General features: G+C 38.0%; 2 protein-coding genes across 3 annotated transcripts in view; one reads left to right on the plus strand and one right to left on the minus strand.

The window, feature by feature from the left end:
* Nucleotides 1–21,152, minus strand: part of fbxo25 (F-box protein 25) — a 165,070-nt gene that overhangs the window by 70,331 nt on the left and 73,587 nt on the right. The window lies entirely within an intron of this gene.
* LOC138736519 (testis development-related protein) overlaps nt 1–21,152 on the plus strand; it is a 51,721-nt gene that overhangs the window by 17,630 nt on the left and 12,939 nt on the right. The gene's annotated exons all lie outside the window — the stretch shown is intronic.

Consider the following 21,152-nt stretch of genomic DNA (forward strand, 5'->3'; position numbering starts at 1 on the left):
GTATAAATTATTAAATATCAAATTCAAAAATTCACACCTAATTTCTTTTAAAAATCTGATTTAAGCTGATAGTATGAAAAAGTAGTATTATTTTGTAAAATGTATTTCTCTTGCATTTGTTCAAAAATGAAGAAAAAAGAACTTAAGAAACAATCTTTTATCCTCTTTATCCCATTATTGTGCCAGAAATCAAAGAAAATATTATTTAAAGTAAAAAGAATAAATGGATTCTGTTTTAACATAATCTCAGCTATTTGGTTGTTCTTAATTCCTCTTTCTAAATGAATTCCAATCCATATCTTGAATAAATGTTTTAAAATTAGTACTCCTTTCAAAAGTTCCACATTCCATTTATACAAAAAATGTTCTGGATTAATTTCTCCTTTGTTATTCATTTCAATATGTACCCACGCTGTCTTCTCTCCAACTTAATTGAGCTGCTTTATAATAATTTTTAAAATTCAGCAACTGTAATCCTCCCTGATCAAATTTCCAAGTTAGTTTTTCCAAAGCTATCCTTGGCATTTTATCACACCAAATAAATTTTCTTATACTTTTATTTAATTCTTGAAAAAACTTCATTGGTATAGGAATAGGTAATGACTAAATTAAATATTGCAACCTTGGAAAAATATTCATCTTTATACAATTTACCCTTCCTATTAAATTTATTGGTAAATCTTTCCATTTCTTTAAATCTTTATTGATTTGTTTTGTTATGGTAGTTTAATCAATTTAAATAGATTATTTAAATTTCTATCAATATTACTTCCTAAATATTTAATTGCTTCCTTTTGCCACTTAAATTTCATCACCTGCTTACTTAATGTATGGTCCTCATCATTCATAGGCATCATTTCTCTCTTTCTACATTAACTTTATAACCTGATATCAAACCATATTCTGCCAATTGTACATTTATTTTCTTCAATTATATTTCTGGTTCTGCACGATATAATATAACATCATCTGCAAACAAGCTAATTTTATGTTTTCTAACTACTATCGTAAAGCCCTTAATCTTCTTATCATCTGCCAATGGTTCTATAGCCAATGGAAATAAAAATGGTGATAATTGGCAACCTTGTCTAGATGTCCTTTCTCATGGAAAAGGTTTAGATATTTACCTATTTGTGAACACCTTAGCTTTTGAATGATTATACAAAGCTCTTATCCAATTTATAATATCATTTTGAATTCTAAAAACACTCAATACTTTAATAAAAAGTCCCATTCTAGTCTATCAAATGCTTTTTCCACGTCTAAAGCCACCACTACTGCTGGTATCTCTTTCTAGGATACATTTAATACATTGAAAATGTAACTATATTGTCCACAGATCTTCTATGTTTAATAAAGCTAGTCTAATAAATAATTAAAGAAATCTCTTGGTGCCTGCCACATTGACCACCACCAGTGGGCTGATATCGCCTCCAACCGTGCATCTTGGCGCCTCACATTTCGGCGGGCAACAACCTCCTTTGAAGAAGACCGCAGAGCCCACCTCACTGACAAAAACCCAACACCCAACCCCAACCAACCAATTTTCCCTTGCAACCGCTGCAACCGTGGCTGCCTGTCCCGCATCGGACTTGTCAGTCACCAACAAGCCTGCAGCAGATGTGACATACCCCTCCATAAATCTTCGTCCGCGAAGCCAAGCCAAAGAAAGAAAGAGAATAAATAATTTAGGTAAATATTTAGTAATCTGTTCGCCAATAATTTGGATACAATTTTATAATCTGTATTTAATAATGATATTGGTCTATAAGAGGATGGTAATAAAGGATTTTTCCCTTTTTTTGGAATAACATTAATGCTGTTTTAAAAGATTCTGGTAAGTCATGAGAGTCTCTCATTTGATACAAAAAGTCCCATAAATCAGAAATTAAAAACTACTTAAATTCTTTATAAAACTCTGGAGAGAAACCATCCTCTGCTGGAGCCTTATTGGCAAAGACATCAAAATATCATACACTTCAACATCAGTAAAGGAATTGGATAATTCCATTTTTTCATCGACATTTAATTCAGGCAATGTAACTTGTGATAGATATTCATTTATTTTTTCTTCATCCTTTAAAGATTCGGACTGAAATAATTATTCATAAAAATTCCTAAAATCATCATTAATTTCTTGCGTTTTACACATTTCTCTTTTTGTTGATATTATTGTTCTTGATAATTGCTCCACATTGAGTTGCTATGCTACAACTTTATGGGCTCTATCATCTAATTCATAATATTTCTGTTGTGTGCACAGTACATCTCTTTCTACTTTATAAGATTGTATTGTATTAAGTTTCAATTTTTTTGATTCCAATAATCTTTGTTTCTCTTCATTTTTATGAACATGAAATTCCTTTTCTAAATACAATGTATCCTTGTCTAATTGATGTACTTCTTTCATATATTCCTTCATTATTTTAGATGTGTAACTTATTTTTTGTCCTCTTAAATGGAGTTTAATAGAGTCCCATATAATAAATTTATTTGCTATTGAGTGTTCATTAATTTCTAGAAAAAACTTTATCTGTTTTCTCATAAATTCACAAAAGTCCTTCCTCTTTAAAAGTACTGTATTAAATCTCCATCTATAACCTACGTTTCATTCTTCAATTGAAATCACTAAGGGTGAATGATCCAATAATATTCTTGCTTGATATTCAATATTCTGAACTCTTGCTTGTAGTTACGTAGAGACTAAAAACATATCAATACATGAATACGTCTTATGTCTAAAAGAATAAAAATAGTCCCTATAATTAGGATGAATTTTCCTCCAACTATGAACAAGTTTCATCTCATTCATTACATCTGTCATGATTTTAATTACTTTATTTTTAACAATATTTCCACCTGATCGATCAAGTTTTGAATCAAAAGTAAAATTATAATCTCCACCATTATTATTTTCCCCTGGGCACTAGATAATTGCATAAAAAATCTTGTACAAATTTCCCATCATCCACATTTTGTGCATATATATTCATTAATGTCCAATAATCTGAATAAATTTGATGATTAATTATAACATCTCCCTGCATTATCTATAGTTGTATCCAATATTTTAATTGGTAATTTTTTATTTATTAAAATATCTACTCCTCTGGCCTTGGAATTAAATCGATCCAACCCAATCTCTTTTTAACTTCCCATGTTCTATTTCAGTCAAATAAGTTTCCTGCAAAAAAGCGATATCTATTTTAATCTTTTTCATATACTTTATCAATTTTTTTCATTTTATTTGATTCTGAATTCCATTAATATTAATAGTAATAAAATTCAATTTTCCTGCCATTAAGTACCAGTATTAAATCTTCTGTCCATCGATCATCCCTTTCCCACTCCTCTCACTCCCACTAAAATAAGAGCATATGTTACAATAATCTTAGTCATTCCAGGAGTAAAATAAGAAAAGAAGGAAATAAGAACGAGAGAAGAACACCCCACCCCACCCAGAGGCGTGTGATGTTGTTATGTCTCTATTCCCCTGATTTATTCGGGATTTAATCCAAATCACATTCATGCACATGACTTCGCTCATGGTCCCCACTAACTTACTCAATATACCAATCAATCCCTTATTCTATTTTTTTTTATCATAGATTCTACTTCTCTCATAGATCTTTGAAAATATGTATAGATCACTTAAAGCTTAAACCCTCCTTCCCATAAACTCTTTCAAAATATTAATTTTTTTTCTCCCAATTACAGCAAAACCTTTTCCATCTGATAATACATTCAAGTATCAGCACCCACCAGTCTTGTTTTTTCAGGCAATGAATCAGCATACACCTTTGCCTCATTAGGTTCTGTGAAAAACCTATTTCTCCCTTCTGGAACAAAGACCTTCAAAACTGCTGGATATCTTAAGATAAAGACATATCCTTTCTTCCAAAACACATTTTTAACTGCATTGAATTCTTTCCTCTTTTTCAATAATTGAAAACTTACTATTCCCATTATTAATCATGGGTGACTGCTTGCTTCACTGCCAGCTCTAGAATCTTCTCTCATACTTCATATCAAAGAAATCAGACTAATATCGGACGCGGCTTCTGGTCCGGCTGTGACTTTGGTCTGAATGCTCTATGCGCTCTCTCAATTTCAATGTCTCCTTGAAATTCAATCACTCCCAAAAATTGTGGAATCCAATGCTGTAAATACTTTTTTTATTTCTTGTCCTTCATCACCTTCTTTGTCCAATAATCTTTGTTGTTTCTTTTGCTGAAGTTCTCTAAAATGTTTATTTTCAGCATGAACTGATTTTTTGTTGCAGCTGCTTCTGCTTGTGCCACTTTCATTTGCTCCTTAATGCTTTGAATTACAAATTCATTCAATTTTTCTCATCTGTAACTTCAAATCTTTTATCCACCTGCTGCATCATTTTCTCAACTTTTTCTTAAAATTCTTGTTTTCAGCTACAATCTCTCCATTTTTAAAATTTCTGCCTTTATAAACTTCCTATCTTTTTGGGAAGATTCCATGTATTTAAAAAAAAAAATTTCTGCTGCAGAAATAAATTATTCTTTTTCTCCTGCTGTTTGGCCTTGGGACTTGGAGTAAACAAAGTCTCCTGTTCTTCCTGTTCCTCTTCTTGCCTGCTGGAGCGGGAGGTCTATAAACTCTTTTTTAAAGTTGCCTCTTTTTTTTGCACTCTGTGTATGTGTGACTCCTCATGCATGCGCAAAGTCACATCTTCACCCGAGTTGGGTGGCCTTTGTCTGGAGAGGCCCTGTATTGCAGATTCCAAGACCTTCCTTTCTCAAGGAAGGCCTTTCATCCATATCTCGATCATTTTCTTGCTCAGTTTTTTGTCCTGTAACAACTGGCTTTTCTTTCTTTGGTGCCAATTTAAAATGTTCTGCAGGTCTTTCAATATTTATTTCTTCTATTTTTCTTAAGTTTTGCTAACTTTTTCAAGGAGAGTAGGGGTTTGCAGTCTAACCCCTCGTCATCACATAGCATGGCCCCGAGGTGTGCCTGTGTTGATTGTCAGTGAGATATTGTTTCCAATTTGAATTGACTGTTGTCTTCCGATGAGTAGGTCAAGGATGACGTTGTGGGGGTGGTGGGGGGGGGGGAAGTGGTGCAGAGGCCCAGGGTTTGGAGCTTATTGACCAGCACTGAGGGAATAATGGTGTTGAAAGCTGAGCTGTAGTTGATGAAGAGTGTTTTCGAGGTGACCCCGAGTTGAGAGGAGAGCCAGTGATATTGTATCTGCTGTGGAATTATTGTGATGATAGGCGAATTGCAGTAGGTCCAGACCTTTGCTTGGGTATCTGTTAATTCTGGCCATTATCAACCTCTCAAAGCATTGCATGACAGATGTTGTGCTCCTGGGAGATGGTTGTTTTTTTTTTAAAAAAAATATTTTTCACATTATGAACCATATTAACCAAAATACACACAAACATTTCCCTCTTTAATATACACAGTGTCATTTTCTCCCCTTTTACCCCCCTCCCTTCCCTCCCTCCTTCCCATCCCCCTCCCTACCCACTAAACGTTCAACATATACATTACAATAAACCCATTAAACAATGTTATCACACAATGAAAATAAATAAGAAAATTGTATCATCTACTTTTACACACTGGGTCAGTTCACTTTGTCTTCTTCTCATTCTATAATTTTAGAGGGTGGAGGTCCGCAGTAGACTGTCTCTGTTGTGTTCCATGTACGGTTCCCAAATTTGTTCGAATACTGTGACTTTATTTTTAAAATTATATGTTATTTTTTCCAATGGAGAACATTTATTCATTTCCATGTACCATTGCAGTACACTCAGGCTCTCTTCTGATTTCCAGGTTGACATTATACATTTTTTTGCTACAGCTAAGGCTATCATAATAAATCTTTTTTGTGCTTCATCCAACTTGAGTCCTAATTCTTTACTTCTTATTACTTAGAAGAAAGATCTCTGGATTTTTTGATATGTTGCTTTTTGTGATTTTATTTACTACCTGATTTAGATCTTCCCAAAACCTTTCCACTTTCTCACATGCCCAAATTGCATGTACTGTTGTTCCTGTTTCCTTCTTCCAGTGAAAACATCTATCAGATACTGTTGGGTCCCATTTATTTAACTTTTGGGGCATGATATATAGCCTATGTAACCAATTATATTGTATCATGCATAACTTTATGTTTATTGTATTTCTCATAGTTCCGGAACATAGTTTTTCCCATTTTTCATTTTTTATCTTTATGTTTAAATCTTGTTCCCACTTTTGTTTGGGTTTATAGCTTATTTCATCATTCTCTTTCTCTTGCAGCTTGATGTACATGTTTGTTATAAATCTTTTAATTATCATTGTGTCTGTAATCACATATTCAAAGCTGCTTCCTTCTGGTAACCTCAGCCTGCTTCCCAATTTGTCCTTTGAGCTAAAGAAAATAATAAGGAAGTTCTTATGGAAAGGGGGGAAACCGAGGATAGCGCTAGATAAATTAACAAACAAGGGGGCTTACAGCTACCAAACTTTAAGAATTATTATAGAGCAGTGCAATTAAGATATCTATCAGATTTTTATCAAACAAGGGAAAAACCAGGTTGGATGAGGTTAGAGCTAGATAAAATAGGGGAGAAGGTACCAGAACATATACTTGAAAAGTGAGATGAAAAACTGGTGCAACATAGAAGTTCACCTGTACTGCACCATCTGCTCAACATTTGGAAGAAGATTCACGTAGAAAGGAAAAAAACAAATAACCAACTACCAAAATTATCATTGATGCAAAATCAACTAATCCCTTTCATAATAGATAACCTTTCCTTTAGAGAATGGGAGAGAAAAGGAATTAAAATAATAGAAAATTGTTTTTTGGGAAATAATTTATTATCTTTAGAACAAATGAAGTATAAATATGGTATATCTCACAGTACAATGTTTGCATACCACCAACTGGGAGATGGTTGTTGAGGCAGCTCACTCTGCTTTTCTTGGACACTGGGATTATTGATGCCCTTTTGAAGCAGGTGGGAACCTCTGACTGAAACAATGAGAGATTGAAAATTGGTGGTTAAATTAAAGGTAATTTGCAAAATAAAAAGTGGAAAGATTTAACATAATTATTCAAAACTTTGCTAATTTGATTTAAGTTTATGTTCTGGTAAAGGCATGTCCTGATTCTCAAGTGTGTTTAGGTGATGAAAGTGAGGAATCAGCTTTCTGAGAGAAACAATGATTTGAATAGCATAAAAAGGTAATCGTAAATTTGAATGGGCTGATTCCAGTGGTCTCATAAGATGCTCTTTTGCTGTGTATCCTGCTTCTGTGTAATTGATCGTAAATTCATCCAGGCATGTTGTTATCAAATTTCATGTTCTCTGCTCTCCAAGATAAGTGGGGTTACAATTTATCTGCTTACGAAAAGCTTTGCTTTGCAGTCAACTGTTTGTAGAAATATTTGCCAATAAATTGGCATGTGATGCTATGAATGGGGAATGGAACGTCTATTTTACATAAACAATGCATGAGTTTCATTTTCAACATTATTGCCCTTATTTGATAAAATGCATTTTTTTTTTAAGATCATACACTATATGCATTCTGAGCATAAGACTTTTCAGCATCTACTGGGTCACCTTTTAAGTTTCTCTATCATTCCTATTAAAAGTATTAGCAGGCTCACTTTGGAGTACTTAATATTTTGCTTTGTTTTATAAAAATATTACGCTATTGATTGGTTACCAGAATATCACACTGAAGTTGATCCCTGAGCAGCATGTGATGGCTCATAGTTAAGGCCCTCTGGACCAGGAAACCCAGACTGCCCAATTAACCTTTTTTTTTGGTGGGTGGAAAGAAACTGGAGAACATGGAAAAAACTCATGTGGGTCACAGGGAGAACGTTCAAACTCATTACAGATGGCAGCGGATTCGAACCGTGCTGGTGACTGTTGTGATTCATAGAGAGGGATTTGGACAAACACTTAAATAGACAAGACATAGAAAGATGTGGTCCTAATGTGGGCAAATGGAATTAGTGTAGATGGGCAAAAAAGGTCAGCATAGACATGATGGGCAGAATGGCCCATTTCTGTGCTACACAACTCCATGATTTTGAGTGTACTGTGCAATTATAAGCAACATTGGAGTTAAGGTATTTTGAGCCACCCCATGTTGAAGTATTGTTAATATCTCTCATTGGCATTTCTTATCAGTGGTGTGATCTGGATAACTTTCAGTGCCATTTAAATGTTGTAGCACCAACCAAGTATTCAGAGAAGAAACAATAATAAAGTTTATATTTCCCTTTTTAAAAGCTTTGAAGGTTTCCTAACTCTCAGACCTGATGAAGAGTTCTGGACAGTAACATTGACAATTCTTTTTCTCCCACTGTAATTTACCCTCTGACATCCTCCAGCAGATTGTGTTTTGCGCATAAAATGTATTTGGATTTTCCTCCGTCTAATCTGACTGATATCTCATGGGCCTTCTTTGCCCTCCTAATTGTTTTGTACTCTTCCCCCAACAGTATATGTACTCTTTATGTTCCTGTTTTGACTGGTCTATCCTTTGCCATTTGTTCACCTTGTTTTTCGAGCCTAGAACAGTACAGTCTGTGGTGACTGCACCAAACATGATGCACATTGAACTCTTCTGCTTGCACATGATCCATATTCTTCCATTCTTTGTCTCAAAGCTTCTTGTATGCTGTTATCCTATCTGCTACCACCACCATTGGTAGCACATCCCATGCACCTGAAACTCTTTTTTAAAAAAAATTGCTCCACACATCTCCTCTCTCAAGTCCATACCCTCTGGCACTTGATATTTTAACTCTTGGGGGCGGGGTGGGGGGGGATGCAGGCGGTGGGGAAGATTCTGTCGTAAACTTCTCTCAGGTCTTTGGCCTCTGAAGCTTCAGAGAAAATAATAATATTCTTTATCAAACCTTTGTTCCTCTGAACTTGCTTTTTACATTTAAAGTATTCCTACATGTCAGATATAAATTTGGCTGCAAGACTCACAATCTAAATTTTCTAATTCCTGACTAATGAAAAATGTAATTGATTTACCAGGTATTCTGCATTGGAAACAAATGCAAAATCTGAAGTAGTTTCAGCTCTGCATCTTTCTTCCCTCACACATCCATTCTCCATTCTTCTCTTGGAGTTTAGCCTTCAAGGGAGGAAATACTTGCAAGACAGGAGAGGGAATAGGAAATCTGCTTGTGCTCAAAGACATTTATTTTGAAAATGTATTTCTAGTGACCAGTAAGGAAATCAGCAAACTTGAAGACTGGGAGAAATTTAGAATCCAGCACAGGAAGTCAAAGGGCCTAATTATAAGGGGAAAATAGAGTGCAACAGAAAAGATGTAGGAAACAAAAACCAACTGCAAAAGCTTCTCTCAGTATGTAAAGAGAAAGACATTAAACAAATGTGTGCCCCTTGCTGTCAGAATCAGGGGAATTCATAATTGAGAACAAGGAAATTGAAGACCAGCTGATATGGTTTTGTCTTCACTGAGGAAGATGCACAATACTTTGGGAATTCTGAGGGTTCCAAGGGACTAGCATAGAGGAAGGATTGTAGGCAATTGTTATCAGTCATGAAATTGTGTGAAGTAAATTGATGGTGTTGAAAGTCAATACATTTCCTGGGCCTGATGGTCTGCATCCCAGAGTATGTAACTTTGCCTCATTAGTGGATGCTTTAGTAATTATTTACAACATTCTCTACTTTGGATCAGTTCCTTGAATTAGAGGTTTGCAATTAACCTACACCCCCGGTATGTTTTTGAATGGTGGGAGGAAACCAAAGACCCCGGAGAAAGCCCATGCAGACATGGGGAGAATGTCCAAACTCCTTACAGACAGCGTGGGATTCAAACTCTGGTCCTGACTGTTGGTGCTGTAAAGGCGTTGCGCTAACCACTGTACCATGGTTAGAAATACCCCTTAGTAAAATCTTGAATATGCACTTTAATCACATGTGAATTGGTTGATTACAAATTTAAAACTGTGGAGCACAAGGGCAAATAAAGGAAAAAAAATGTGTCCTCCTCCCAAACATTATGGAGAGCATTATGATTATTAAATATGTCATTGCTGTGCATTCAGAGAGGAGTGACAAGATTTGTCCAAGTTAGCATTACAAAAGGGGACCTGTGCTTGGCAAATTCTTCAGAATTTTTGAAGATGTGACCAGTAGATGTGGTGTATTTGGATTTTCAAAAGGCTTTTGGTAAGGGCCCAATAAGAGATTGGTGGACAAAGTTAGTGTATTGATGTGGATGGAAACTGTTTGGAATGCAGGAAGCAAGAGTGCTAATAAATGAGTCCTTTTCAAATTGGCAGGCAGTTGCTTGTGGGGTATCACAAGGTTGACTGCTGGGATTCCAGCTATTTTCAATATATATTGATGATCTAGAGATGAAGAAATGACTGTAATATCTCTACATTTACTGATGACACTAAGCTGAATGGCAATAAGATAAGTGAGTAAGATACCAAGAGGCTGTAGGGAGTCTTGAATAGATTAGGAGAGAGTTCAAGTTTATTTATCATCTGATTGCACCAGTACAACCTGACCAAACAGTGTTCTTCAGTCCACAGTGCAAACAGACATAACCCACCTACAGAGCAGAAATATATATTATTCAAAATAAATATTATTAATCAATAGTGGAGTCTCAGAATTGTTTTTGCAGTTCATCAGTCACTGCCTGTGGGAAGAAGCTGCTCCTTAGCTTGGTGGATCTGGCTCCAATACTTCTGAAAGTAGCTGAAAGATGCTGGGTGTGGGGTGGTAAGGGCTCTCGCTGATTTTATGAATCCTCTTTAAACAACGATCCTCGAGGAAGTTGGGGGGGGGGTGTGTGGAAGGTAGACCCAGTGATCATCTCTGCCACTGCCACTTTATGGTATTGAGGATTGACCTCTGATCCATTGTTCCAAAGTAATCATACCACACTGAGATGCAGCTGGCCAGGACGCTCTTGATTGATGCTATTGAAAGTTGATAGAATGATGGTCGGTAGCCTTGCTTGCTTCAGCCTTCCTAGGAAGTGCAGTTGAGCCTTCAGCTCTGCATCTTTCTTCCCTCACACATCTAGGGAGGGAGGGAGGGAGGGAGGGAGGGAGGGAGGGAGGGAGGGAGGGGGAGAGAGAGAGAGAGAGAGAGAGAGAGAGAGAGAGAGAGAGAGAGAATGGGGGAGAGAGAGAGAGAGAGAGAGAGAGAGAGAGAGAGAGAGATGTTTGTCCAGGAAAGGTCACTTCTTAAGTGGAGTCCAAAGAACTTGATGCCCACTACACTACCAAGCTATTAATGTGTATTGGTCTTCCTGAAGTCTATAATCATTTATTTTGTCTTATTCACGTTGAGACTCAGGTTGTTATTCTCATGCCATTTCATGAGATTTTCCTCCTCTTCTCTGTAGTGTGACTTGTTGTGGCTGATGAGGCCAACTACTTTTGTGTCATCTGCAAATGATGACTCTGAAGCTGCATCTGGTGTTGCAATCGTGGATCAGGAGCAGGGTGAGAATGCAGCTCTGAGGTGTGACGGTGCTCAACATTTTGCTGCCACCATGGACGGACAACAGTCATTCCGTTAGGTAGTCCAGAATCCAATTACAGAGAGCGATGTTGAGCCCCAGTGAGGTCAGCTTCTCCATGAGCCTCTGGGGTATGATTGTATTAAGTGTTGAGCTGGTCAATGAACAGCAACCTGGCATGTGAGCCATAATTTTCCAGGTGAGTCAGGACATAGTGGAGGGACATGACTATAGCACCGCCAGTGGAAAGGTTCCATCTGTAGGTGAATTAAAATAGGTCTCTGGAAGGTGCACTTTAGATGTTCAAAGCATTTCATAATGGTGGAGGTCAGTGCCACTTGGCGATGGTCATTGTGGTCTGTAACTGATGCCCTCTTTGGTACAAGGGACAATGGACTGCTGCAATAATGTGTTGCAGATGTCTGTAAGAACCTCCATTAGTTAGTCTGTGTATGTCGTCTTGTCCGATTGCCTTATGTGGGTTCACCTTTGACAGGATACTCCTCACCTTGGCTGTGGCTATGCAGGGGCCTGTTTTACAGGGGGAATTTAGAACTTTCTGGTGTCAGCCTATTTTTCTCATCGAACCAAGCATAGAAGATGTTCACTCTGTCCAGAAGGGATGCGTTATTATTGTTAACTCACAAGGATGTCTTGTGATTTTTAAAAAAATTTAGACATACAGTATGGTAAAGGCCCTGGCCCATGATCCCATTTAATTTACAGCTCCAGGTATATTGTTATTGTTTTGATACCTTGCCATATGTGTCTCATATTGTTGGTGTTTTATAGCTGACTATGGATCCCCCACACTTTACCTTCTGGATTGCACAGGAGAGATCAGCCCTGGCAGATCTTGGTGCCATCTTGTCTCCTGTTCTGAAGGCTGCATCCTGACCTCTGAGTTGTGCATGGACCTCTGTGTCCAACTGTGGGCTCTACTTAGCCTTGGTTGTGTGGCATTTGATCCTCTCTGCGAACTGGCTTTGTTCATTTTGCTAGTGGTCTATATGATGAATACATAGCAAATGCAGTATAATGTAGACAATGCGATGTTGTGTACTTTGGTAGCTATAATAGAAAGTCAAATTATAGCCTAAGCTAACACAAGTTGATAAAAGGAGAGGTGCAGTGAGACGATGGTATCATGGTGCATTAGTCTTTGAAGGCTGGAACATAGGTATAGCAGGTGGTGAAGAAGCAAATGAATGTTGGCCTTTATCATGAGAGGTTTTGAATACAGAACACAATTAGAGTATCGTGTATAGTGTTGGTATGAGGAAGGACATTTTTGCCTTTGAGGAGATAAGCAAATGTTCACCAGATTCCTGGGATGTTCGGACTAACGTATGAAAATAGACTGGCTAGACTAGGAGTATACTCATTGGATTTAATAAAATGAGAGGGGATCTCATTGAGAGATATAATGTCTGACGGGACTAGACTGAGTAGATATTGGAAGAATGTTCCTGATGTTGGGAAAATCCATAACAAGGGGTCACAGTCTAAAGATAAGGGGTCAGCCATTTAGGAGAAACTACTTTATTCAGATTTCTGAACTTGATGAACACCCTACCACAAAAAGTAGTTGAGGCCAGTTCATTGGATATAGTCAGAAGGGAGTTAGATGGGTCCCATTGGCTAAAGGAGAGAAAGCAGGAATAGGGTACTAAAGTCATATGATCAATCATGATAATATTGAAGAGCTCGAAGGGCTGAATGGATGCACTGATTTTTTATGATTATTTGAAGATGCAAATGAGGTTTTGAAGTGCACACCCTTTATTTTTTGCTTGAAACATTGCGGAAATGGAGCATTTATTATTCATGCTATTGTGACATTAGTTGAGTGAGTGATGGAAATTTTCTTTTGTCCTAATGGCTGTAGCTCCCCCAAAACAAGAAGCCATCCATGGAGTACAGTGGTAAATAAATGGTATTGTGCAGTACTGAAAAAGATGTGCTGTTAAATTATTGCCTGGGTTGCTATGTGCTGCATAACAGCAACTTGAATTGACTGAGCCATTTATTTTTGTTTCTTTGGAAACGTCTGTCCCTTAAAGTGTGACAATACTTTAGTGTGACAGATGCAAGAACATCTGAGGATTGAGGGAACTAAGATATTTCAATAGTTAAATTGCTAATTTTAAGAGGAAAGCTAAGAGTTTCTGATGAGGAAAGAATTGCCATAAAATTGTTGAAAATGACTCAACACTGAAATTGTTTGGCAAATATTTAACTATCAAGCACCATTTAGTAGCATTTGCTTTGCAGCCTCCTCTGCCTTGGTGATTTAAATGGTAGTACATTTATCTCTCAAATATTATGAAAGCACCTGCTTCTATCACCAACTCAAACAATATGCTCAAGATTCCCTCTGGGTGAAAAGGTTCTTCTGCAGATCCCCCTAATTGGATTATTTACTGCCACATGTACCAAGACACAGTAAAAAGCTTTGTTTTGCTTCTTATTCTGGAAAATCGACACATACTTGTGTACAACAAAATATTACAGGGTGTAGTGTTACAGTACATCACAAAGTGAGGGATACAGAGAAAAACACAATTAAATAGTAGGCACTTTCAAGCAAGAGGCAGAGGTTCTTCACCCTTACGCCTATAGACTTACCTCTCTGAATGCATTGTGGCTGGCTCTGAGGTGCCAATTCCAACCCTTCTTGGGGAAGGATAATCGGTGGAGTACTGCACTCCGCCACCTGACTTGAATGTAAGCCGCTGCAAGCGGGTGGTTAGGAGCAGGCTGATGATGCCATCAGCCCACAACCCATCTCCCCATTCATCCCTCTCCCTCCATGATTCCCTCAAGGCAGGGGCAATGGGCGGGGGCCATCGGGGCAGTGGGGTTGGGACAGCCAGCGGGAGCCATCAGAGGACGGCTGGTGTGAGCTGTGACAGCCTCACGAGGCCATTTCAGCCTTCGGGGCTGCTCTTTGTGACTCAAAACGTGGGAGAGCAATGGCCGTCGTCTCTAACCATAATCCCCCATGCAACTGGAACTGTTCTGGGAAATACAGCAGTTTCAGCTGCATGGGGGATTAAGGGTAGGGAAGACAGCCAGTGCTCTGCCGCATATTTATGATAGGTGGTGCTACGGCACCAGTCGCCCCACCTCCATCGGCTCCAGAGTCCCATGAATGGGATGCTGGAGCAGCCTTTTAGAGCTGCTATCTGAAAGGTAAGTTTTAAATTTTAGATCTGCTCTTGTATAGCTGGCCTCCAGGCAGAGGCCTAACATGAAATGGCCTAATGTGTGGCATCGTCTTTACCAATGAGAGACCCATTCAAGAAACTTAATTCCTTCTCTTTGCATACTCTCTAGTTTTAAACATTTCAGTTACAGATCTTGTGACAAATTATGCAATATAAAATTCAAATACTTCTCCATGAGATGGTTCATTTTAAAAACTCAACTTAATGTTATCTTATAACTTAAGAATTATAATGGTTAACAGTTTGCAAATGAATAAATTGCCTAAAGCAAGTGAACCAAATTTCATTCCCAAGTCATGGACACAAATGTATATTGATTTGATTCAATACTTGCCAGGATCAGCACAAACCCCATGATGGCCTCACTTTAGTAATAATAAGCAGTCGCAACCAGAGACCGCAGTTTTGATTCCCAGTTTATGTAACAGTCCACAAACTGGCTTCCTCTTTTAAGGTTAACTAATTTAAAAAAAATTCTTGCAGAAGCATATGAACAAAGGGCTCTTAAACCTGTTCTATAGTTTAATTAGATTGTGGCTGATCTATTTAAATTGCTTTAGACAGATTTTGATCCATATACTTTAATGCCTTTATCCAATAAAAATCTGACAGTCTTAAATTTCAATAGAGAGGTCTCTATTTTTATTTCACTTTGTGTGGGGGAGAAAATTGTTACAATCTGGACTTTTGCACTAATTGACCAACCAAAGATGACTTTAATATTGTATTAATTTGATCATATCCTTTTATACTGTTTGTGAGACAATAAGTTCCCTCAACCTGTCATTACAACAGTGAAAACCCCTTTAAGTGCTTTGGTGAAATGTGTAAAAGGCACTGAAGTAAATGGTTGTTTCCTTCTATGCTAAAGGAAATGCAAGTTAAATTTTATTTCAGGTGTTCACTGAATTCATTCCTTTTGGCCTTGATGCAATTCTGCTAAGATTGTACTGAATTCCCTCCAATTGCTTCCTGAGGAGTAGTAATGAGGCTGAATGTAGTGCTGTAGCTGGGATCTGAGCAAGAGTTTGTTGGCTCCCACTTCCTCAAGATCAAAGACAATGTTCCAATACATGTTTTGATTACTTTTTGCACCTTTGTACTGGTGTTTATTGTACATTAACACACTAATCCCATTTCTCCACCTTCTTGCCAACAAGAAACAAATGTCCAGTTTTCCTGCCTTTATGCTATGTTATCAGTTTACCTATTGCATATCTCTGCCACAGTGCCGCCACTCACTTCACTCAATTTAATCATCTTTGTAATTTATTGCTCCCACCTGATAAATTTGTTTTGCATCTTTGACATACAACTATGCAGTGACCATAATTGTTGTGGTGGAAGATGACACTTAAACTGCAAGTTAAAGTCCTAAATTGGAGCAAAGCTATATCAGTTGGGTTGGTGAGCCATGGAATGGCTGATAGAATTTACATTTGATAATTGTGAAGTGTTTCATTTGGGTAAGTCAAAGCAGAGTAACATTTGCAGTCAATGGTCAGTCACAGGAGAGTGCTGTAGGATGAGTGCATAGTTCCCTGAAAGTGGAAACTCGGGTGGATAAGGTGGTGAAGAAGGCATTTGACACACTTGTCTTCATAGAGTGGGGTAGAGGACTCATGATACAGCTGGACAAGGCAAAGGTGAGACCACACGGAATACTGTGTGCAATTCTGGTTGTCCAGCATTAGGAAGGTCATAAAGGGGACTCACCAGGATGTTGCTGGAACTAAAGGGCTTTAGTTATAGAGAGAGGTAAAAAAAAACTGGGTCTTTATTCCCCAGAGTGTAGGAGAATAAGTGGTGATCTTATAGAGGTTTATAAAATCATGAGAAAATTGATGAAGTGAATGCTTGCTGTCTTTTTCTCAGGGTAGATGATATGATTCTGGAACTAAAAGGCATAGGTTTAAGGTGAGTCTCTTTTATAGAAACCCTCTGCTACCCACTCCTCCCCCACCCTTCCCTGTCTTGCTGAAAGATTCTGGCCCTGGGATGAAATTGCCCTGCCTGTGCTTCAACCATTTCTCAGTGATGGCAGCAATATTGGAAACTCTAAGTTCATTGACATTTTGAGATCATCTACTTTACCAGTTACATTCCTTGCATTAAAATAGATGGTTTATGCTATTTTCCTCTGAGAAGGCATCTCCCCAACAGTATCCAGCCCATTATACTGATTAGATAGGGGAATGAGCACAAGAGAACTCCTGCACTACCTTTTTCCCCTCCTGCCTCTCCTAGTAGTTTCCATCTCTTCTCTTTCTATGAACAAAAATGAGTTAACTCTAACTCTTTATCAAATCTTTATAAAGGAAACCATTCTCAATGGACGCTGTCTGACCTGCTTCTTTGTTTACTCAAGAATCCAACATCTTCAGCATTTGTGTTTTTCTCTTCTTTCTGTATCTGCTCTGTGACCAGCTTAGAAAATATTCTGTCTACTACATTTTCTACATCCCAAATGCCCTGTACCAAGTCCATCTGTTGCTTTATTATATCTGTGGTCAGTCAGGATCTGCATATTGGAAATGTGCCTGATCTTTCTCATCAACACAGGAGGAGCATATCACTGTCTTTGCCTACATAACTTTTAAAGCTACTCCGTTCAGCTATCAAAGGCAGGTTAATGAAGGATATGACACTTGGTTGATTAAAGAAAATCACTTGTCATCATTGTCTGCATCTATTGCACCACCAACCTCAACTTCCTGACTCCTCAACAAGAACTGCCTTAAATTAAACATCAGCATAAGGCCTGACATACATCAACACCATCATGCAGAAGAAATTTGCACTTAGAAATTATCAGACATTTGAAAAATATTTAAATCTAAATCATTACATTTAGATTTAATTTTTATATTTCAGGATATTAACTTGCAATTTTTTGATCTTGTGATTTAATTTTAATTATTCAATAGTTCCAGAATTAATTTTCAATCAGCAGCTCTCAGTCCAGATGTTCTGCTGCTCAATGTCTAGTTTTAATCTTATAGGAGATATCCAGTTACTTGTTCTGCTCACGCATATCCTTGATGCTTTGCAGAGTGCACTGCACATTTTCCTTTTATTACTTAAAGCACGTTACAATCTGGAAACCCTTTGGGCAGGTAAATTGCATCATATGGTTTCAGATGCTAAATCTGAATAGGTATGGTGTTTTATCATTGATGTGAATATAAGTAATTTAGTATTACATGTTAATAATTTAAATTCTGTTCTGTACCAATGAATTTAGTTATGAATTTATTTTTAGGACATGAATAGTAATTCAATGCAGCTGTTAACTTTCCTTTGTGGCATTTAATTAAGTGGCTTGTACATCTTAAAATATTGTCATTTGTTGTATTGCAGTATGCAACTATTCGAGTCTGTTTCCTACAAAGAAAATATTGGAGTTAAATTGACTATAGGATGGTGTTTCCAAATGAGTGGTTCTTTGGAAGTTGAAATTCCATGTGTGGAACTTGGGCTCATCAGTGATCGTCATAGTGTATTCACCTGGAAGTTTGGACCAAATGTAATCCTGCTCATTAATGGCAATGATGAGATGAGTGATCAAGAAGGTTGAGGGTGAGGTGGTAGATGTTGTCCACTTGGACTATAGCAAGGCTTTTGACCAAGTCCTGCATGTACCAGAAGTTCAGATTGCATGGGATCCAGGGTGAGCTGGCCAATTAGATGCAGAATTGGCTTGATCATAGGAGGCAGAGGGTGGTGGTGGAGGGCTGTTTTTCAGATTAGAAGATTGTGATGAATGGTGTGCCAGAATGATCAGTTCTGGTCCACTGTGGTTTGTCTTGTATATTAACAACTTGGATGATATTATAGCATGGGTATCAACTTTGAGAATGACAGCAAAAATGTTTGTATAGTGGACAGTGAAGAAAGTGTCATGGTTCTGCAGCACGGAAAGATGCCCTTTGGCCCAATGTCCATGCTGACCAAGCTCATTCTATTTGCCTGCATATACCCACATCCCTCTGAATCTTTCCTTTCCATGTGCCTGTCTGAATGTCTTTTCAACTCTTTGATTGCCCCTGCTTTTACAACTTCCTCTGGTGCTTTTTCCATATATCCACCTCCCACTGTGAGAGAAGATGCCTCTCAAGCCTCTTTTGAATGTTTCTCCTATCATCAGAAATATATACCCTTTAATTTTACTTTGCTCTCTTCTTTTCTTTATCTTGTTTATGTTCTTTATGATTGTATAAACCTTTAAGGGGGTCCCCTTTCCTCTGACACTCCAGGGAGAAGAATCCCTGCCTTTATAGCCTCTCCTCATAATTTAAACTTGCCTGTCTTTGGAGCAACCTTCTCATAAATTGTTTCTTCCCCTTATGATATTTTCCTATAGGTGAGTGTCAAAAACTGTGTACAATAGTCCAAATGCGATCTTATCGATGTCCTGTACAGTTGTATCATGCCACCCCTATTCCTGTACTCAAATGATGAAGGCAAGTATGCCAAATGCCACTTGCATTGCCTCTGCTATGGAACTATGTACCTACAACTTCAGATCCCTTTGTTCTATAACATTCCCAGCATACACTGTTCACTATGCAAGCGCTGCCCTGGTTTACTTGTCAGAGGTCAATTCCATTCACCACCCTTTAGCCTTCCTTTCCAAATGTTTTAGATTCTGTGGTAAACTTGGATATCCTTCCTCATTGTCTACAGCACCACCAATGTTAAAATTACTCTTGTGTTAACTACATCCAAGTTGTTAATATAGATAACAAACAACATTGAACCCGATATCGGCCCCTGCAGCAGTCTAGTGGTTACAGGACTCGAATCAGAAAAACACCTATGCTTATACTCTTTCCACTTTGCCAATTTTGAATCCAATTGATGAACTCCCTTTGGATCTCAAGTGATCAAAAACAGCCATTCTCAACCATTTTTCAGTCCCCTAGAACAATACTCATTTTATGGGCCCCCTTTCCTGTGAAGTAGTCAAGTTTTGTGTTTTCTGTTTTTCTCTGCTATTGACTGCATATAAAAAAAATATATTTATGTTATGTGAGGATATACGAAAACAAGGCTTTTATTTAAATGTGCTGTAGCCCCCAGGGGCTCCTGTTGAGAAAGGCCCCTGTTGAGAACCTGTCAAAGGTCTTACTAAGATCCATTGCCCTGCACTCATCAATCCTCTTGGGCACTTTTTCAAAAAACTATCAGATTTGTGAAACACTATCTGCCACACACAAAACCATTCTGACTACATCCAATAACTCTCTGCCTATCCAAAAGCTAGTTTATTTTGTTGCTCTGATTCCCTTCCAGAAATTTTTCTGACAAATGATTTGAAGCTCACTGGCCTGTCGTTCCTTGGCTTGCCCTTGATGCCCTTTTTAAGAAACAGCACATAATTAGCCACCCTCCAATCTTCAAGCACTTTGCTCGAGGCCTCGACAATTTATTTCCTAACTTCCCACAACGTGTGAGAATACACTTTATCAGGCCCTGGGGATTTGTCCACTTTAAAGTGCTCTAAGCCTGCCCACACCTTTTCCCTACTACTTCTTGAATGGTCCAAGACAACACAACTTGATCCCTTCAATTACTCAACTTTGATAATCTTCTCCACAGTAAAGATTAATGAGAAATATTCATTTAAAATCCCACCCATTTCCTGTGGCTCCACACAATTGCAGCTATTTCGATCTTTAATTGGACTGATTCTTTTAGTCTTAATACATCTATAGAATTTTAGACAGCATGGTAACAGACCTTTTCGGTCGGTCCACGAGCCCGTGCCACCCAACTGACTGACAACCCTGGTTTGTTTTTAAAAGTGGGAGGAAACCGGAGCACTCAGAAGAACCCAGGTAGACATGGGGAGAACATTCAAACTCCTTACGCCAAGAATCTGGGTTTGAATCTGGTGCTCTATCAGCACATCGCTAACTGCTGTGTTCACCTAAATCTCGAGATTTTCCTTTATCTTTCCTGCCAGCTTCATCTCACATCCTCTTTTTTTCTCTTCTGAGGTATTCTCGTACATTGTACTCATTAAGGGATTTGTTTGATCAAAGACTGCTTACATCTGATGCATGGCTCTTTTTTCCTGACCAGAGTTTTAATATCGCTCATCAGTGAGGGCTCCTTAAAAATGATCAGCCTTGTCCATCCTCCTAACAAGAGCATGTAGTGTCTGAACTCTTGCTGTTTCATCTTTTTAAAAACATTTCACTTTCCAACTGCCACCTTACCAGCAAACATCCCCCCCCCCCCCCCAGTCAATGTCTACAAATTCTTGCTTAAATTATCCATATGTGGCCTTGCTCTAATTTAGAACTTAAACTAGTGGATCAGTCCTATCTTGCACCATAACTATTTTAAAATGAATGGAGTTATGGTCTCTGGACCCAAAGTCCTCCCCCCCATTGTCACCTT

Source organism: Narcine bancroftii, chromosome 6 (assembly GCF_036971445.1).
Source record: "Narcine bancroftii isolate sNarBan1 chromosome 6, sNarBan1.hap1, whole genome shotgun sequence".
Lineage (NCBI taxonomy): Eukaryota > Metazoa > Chordata > Chondrichthyes > Torpediniformes > Narcinidae > Narcine > Narcine bancroftii.